General features: G+C 42.1%; 1 protein-coding gene across 2 annotated transcripts in view; it reads left to right on the forward strand.

Annotated features, from left to right (window-relative positions):
• Positions 1-87: 87 nt before the first annotated feature.
• The window catches only part of SENP8 (SUMO/sentrin peptidase family member, NEDD8 specific), a 10,479-nt gene continuing 5,611 nt past the window's right edge, over positions 88-4,955 (forward strand). Inside the window, exon 1 of one of the 2 annotated variants that reach the window (XM_019533262.1) lies at positions 88-194. The gene's annotated coding sequence lies outside the window, so the exon portion shown is untranslated. Of the gene's footprint in view, positions 195-280; positions 376-4,955 lie in introns of those variants that run through there. The other variant, XM_019533263.1, reaches the window with a different exon arrangement.

The raw sequence follows: 4,955 nt of genomic DNA on the forward strand, positions 1-4,955 counted from the left end.
CCCGCCTGGGGCCACGCGTTCACCGCCCCCGGGCCCCGCCCTTCAGCGCATGCGTTGTCTGCTGACGAGCCCCTCTCCCGAGGGGCGTTCCTTTCCCTGCGCGTCGGCTGTCGTAACGAGGCCGCTTTACGGCCGCTCCCGGCAACTGTAAGGCGCAACGGGAGGTGCGCGGTGCCTAGGCTATGCGGCGGGAGGTGAGGCTTAGGCCCGGCGCCGGTCGTTCGGCGGGCAGGGGATGATGCGGGGCCTGCCCGGGTTGCGGGGTGGGCGGGAAGGCACCAGCGACCCTTGGCGCTTCCTCTGAGCCCCGTTTCGCGCGGATCCCCCTTCTCGGGGGCTGGCGGTGAAGTGTGCGGTCGCCTGCAACAAATTACGGTAATTTAGCAGCACAATGACGTGACCGGAACCTTTGGCTGAGTATTGCAGCTCTGAGCAGAGGTCATTCCCCGACTGAATCTGAAGTCTAGTGGGAGGCAGGGTTGATAGACACCTTAGACTCCCCAGAGTAGATAGGTAGGTAGGCAACACAACCTGAAGCTCGCTTCATCAGATGCTGTGAAAGGAAGTGCATAAATTCACTCTGCTAGACACAGACCCTCCTGCCCTGTGTCTAGAGGTGGGGCAGGAAGGCCTCCATCAACCCTTGGCACTTCCTGCAACCGCTGATGCCCCTGCAGCACTGCCCCTGGGCTCCACAGAGCACACAGGCAGGCGCCAAGCTCTGCAGCCCCACTTGGGGGGTGTTTAAGGTTGGAAGCTGGAGGTGCCTGCAGAAGGCATGGTATTCTGTGGCTGTCATTGCTCGTGGAATAGACCACATCAAGGTATAAAGAGCAGGGAAGGGTGCGATCACTGCATTACATAGTTCCTTAGGATAATAAAGTAGGATGGTTTCTGCCATGATTTTCTCTCTGGGCAGTATGTCAAACCCTTTTCAGTGACCCCTTACTTGAAGTAAAATCTTATCATAAAAGAGTAAGATTGTGTCAGTCTTAAGGCTTAGTATAACTAATGTATTTGTATGGTGTAGTTCAAGACACTGATGAAGACTATTTGATCTGAAAGGGTAAAGAGGAGCAGAGATGAGATTTTTTTTTAAATTCATTTCATGTGAATGAAAGTCATAGCGTGTTAGGTAACAAATACTGCCTTAGAAGTCAAGAAGCAATTGGTATCTTTTTTGTTAGTTGTGTATTTTGGCACCAAATGGATAATTTAGCTCAAAGAAGTGAAAAATTTGCCCCAGATCAAGAATCAAATCTGAAAACTGGGGCTAGAATCCATATTTCCTGAATCCCCCTCCTAACTACTGAACCATGTTTCTCTTTTGTATGCCATGACAGTTTGAAATGATGATTTAATGCTTACTTATTTCACTGAGAATCAACGGTTCTCAGTAATTTGCAGGAAACGGTACTTAGGAGGACTGTTTTCTCTTACAGACACTCTAGGACAGTTTCTTATTGTACAATACTATACAATTATAGCTAAAAAAAATTGGGGTCAACTGTGTTGCTTGATACCTACGTCATCAATTCGATTTTAGTGAATGCTGTTCTTCAAAGATCAAAGTCATAATGCCCAAAGCAGTTCTTGTGACTGAACGCCACTGTTGAACTGAGGAGAATGATGAACACTTCTAGATGCATTCTTTTTTTAGGCCTTTTTAGTATTTCATTGAACAAACTTTCTTTCAAAGTAAGTCAGTGTGATCCACAGACTTTTTTATATTTAACTTCTCAATTTTTGTTGCATTGGAGTTCTGTACTTTTTTGTTTATCAAGCTTCTTCATCAGGATGGGTTACTGGCATTCTCCAGCCAACCTAACACCTCCAACCCACTCACTCTTTGGAGCAAATTGTAAGTCCATGGCTGTGTTCCTGGCCTGTTTAAATCTTATTTTAGATCCTAAGCAATGTCTTGCCAGAAGAGACTTTTAAACAAAATGGGATATTGAGGGCTGTTCATGAAAGTTGTGGAAGGCTTTATTTAGTTTCTTGTATCCAGAGCGTGACTGAAGCCCTTCAACATTCTGCCCATATATGGTGTATAGTTTTTCATTAATACATTACTAAAATATTATTAGTTATTTTAATGATCCTTATTCTAAAGGGTGTGGGAATAGACCATGTTCCTAAGTTGGTAACCCCTTAACAAGCTTGGAAGGATGTTCTCTTGCTCTGGAACCAACTCATGGAATATAATAGGCACCTAGAATCTGTATGAAGACCCAAATTAAATTAATAATGCTCTTTGAACAAGAGTTTAGCATGGTCATGCTGGTAATACAGTCCAGATTGCAAAGACAAAAATAAATCAGTTTTTCCTCAGTATCTCTCACTACCACTGATAATGTTATGATTAAGAGTACTGATGTACTTTCAAAAACTACTTCCTGAAGAGGGATGGTCTTGTGGCCAAGTCATGGGGTTGATAGTCAGGAGGCTGATTTCTATTTTCAGCTCTTCCAAAGACTTCCTTTATGACTGTAGGCAGATTATTACGCATCTCTACCTCCAGCATGTCCATCTGTAAATTTTGGATTTAGCTTCATCAGTTAGCTTTCTGTGTGTTTCTCCAAATTTTGTAGGTTTGTTAAAGACCACAGTAAACAACACATTTTTTAAATATTCTCTCCATATGCTGTTAGCACTTCATAAAGTTGAAATACCTGGTTCAGTCTTAACCATTTATGATATTTGCCTTGCATGCTTTTCTTTATACTAGGTGTCTAGTTAGTTTAATTCCCTGTTTCTCAAGTATGGGTCTTTTTTTCTTCTTGTTTTGTTAGTTTACCACCGTGCAAGGAGAAGCTTATATTTAAAGCACTGTTTTCCTCTTTATTTAATGTAATGGGTTGTAGTGCATAAGACATTACCCACTACCTTATATTTTGGCTTTAAAAGGGTATCAGACTTGTATAAGGTGCCCCAAACCAGTTATAATATATTGCAATAACAGAAATATGGATGAAAATAGAACCCAAGTGATATTGTGGTAGTGCAGCCTCTGTAATGGAAAGTATTGTGTGCACCTTTTAAATTGGTGAGTCCTCTGTACAACTTGTGAAGTGTGACCTCACAGAGTTGAGTAAGTTGGTTTACTCTAATTCCTATTTAAACTACTACTTCTCTTCCTGCCCCCTTCTCCCCTCTCCTCCTCCCCCCCCCCCAAACCACCACTTTATATCCTTACCTTCACCTAGGAAAGCAGGTAAATGTCTTATTTCAAAGCCATTGTTGCTTTGTCCAGCAGCAAGGCAGAGGAGTATATGTTGCTTTCATAAGTTCAAAAAGCTACTTCAAACAAAAACAAAACAAAAATCAGTGAGCATGGCTCTGCTTATAAGGTAGAATAAGCATTCTAGTCCTCGGTCAGTATTTTTTTCAGATTTAATAAGGATGTGCTTGCCGTTGTCTCCAGAGAGTAGGTCTGATATGCATTTGAAGTGGACTCTGTGAGAATCTTTTAAACACCAGGGAATTAACTGATTTAATTGTGTGACTTGGACTTGAAAGACCTCTGAACTTTAGATACAAAACCATATCCAAACATGACATCAAGTTCATCTTTAGTTTGAATTGGAAGTCTTAGTTAGAAAGAGAAATCTGAGATTATGTACACTTTCCAACTGGTTCTACTAATTTTTTTTTTTTGTGCAGTATGTACCACTTGGACTGGATGGTTTGGGGGCAGTATGAATCTGTGAGGTGTTCTTTAAACTGTGTAATATCTGGTGAGTCATCATGCAGAACTTACAAGCAGTTTCACAAATACCAGATGGCAATAACATTAAAAGTAGTAGCTAGTAGCAATTAGGTGGTAGTTACTCTAAATCAGGAAGAAAGAATGCTTGTGGGAAGCTACCACATGGCTTACCAAAAAAAAAAAAAAAAAAAAAAGCCTCAAACCAAGTTTCATTTCTGTAGGGTGAAAAATTAACAAAGCACAGGATGCAAGTTTTGTGATCCAACTGTTAATGCTTGCAAGGCATGTTTGGCAGCTTTACTGTCTCTGGGAAAAAGTGAAGCAGAAACAGAGTAGTGAGGAAGAACTTTCTCACCAGGAACTCTTCAAATTCAAGACAGGCCACTTCTAGATTGCCTTGATAGATCCTTAAGACTTTAGAGCTCAGTTATCTTTAAAGTCTGTATAAAGTCCTGGAGACTTAATAAGTTGGCTATGTTTCCTCTGGTTTTGCCCTTTTAAAAACAGAAGGTTGTTGCCATGTATTGATTTTCATAGACATTAGGGCTAGAAGGGACCTCATAAGATCATCAGGCCCAGCCCCAACCCAAGGGGCAGGAAGTCAACTAGGGTCAAAGGATCCCAGCAAGATAAAACATCCAAGTGTTTCTTGAAAGTGTCCAAAGTAGGTGCTTGCTCCCATCTTGGATGCTTGGACAGTAAAGAAAATTTTCTTTATGTCCAGTCTGAAATGGTCTTCCAGGAGTTTGTGACTGTTGGACCTTGTCTTCCCTTGGGGTGTTCTGGTGAACAGCCATTCCCCCAGCTCTTGATGCACACCCCTGATGTACTTATAGGCTGCCACCAAGTCACTCCCGAGCCTATGCTTTTTGAGGCTGAAGAGTCCCATGGCTCACGGTCTCTTTTCATAAGGCCTGCTCTCTTGCCCTCTGATCATGCATGTGGCTCTCCTCTGGACTCTTTCAAGCTTCTCCACATCCATTCTGAATTGTAGAACCCAGAATTTTTTTAATTTGAAAATAATTTAGGCGTGTTCATTGGCAGAATGTCAAGTGTGCCCATATACCATTGTACAGGCCGTCCTCAGACTTAAGATTCAGTTTTAAGGGAATAATTGTGTCGTAAGTCAAAAGGTCGCAACTGGGAACCAATTTTCTCATAAGAAACAATGTTATAAATGGGGGATTGGTTCCTGAACCAAGGCCTGATACCCTATTTTCACCAAAAATACCCCAGAATTTTGTAC

Source organism: Crocodylus porosus, unplaced genomic scaffold (assembly GCF_001723895.1).
Source record: "Crocodylus porosus isolate Cpor-Errol unplaced genomic scaffold, CroPor_comp1, whole genome shotgun sequence".
Lineage (NCBI taxonomy): Eukaryota > Metazoa > Chordata > Crocodylia > Crocodylidae > Crocodylus > Crocodylus porosus.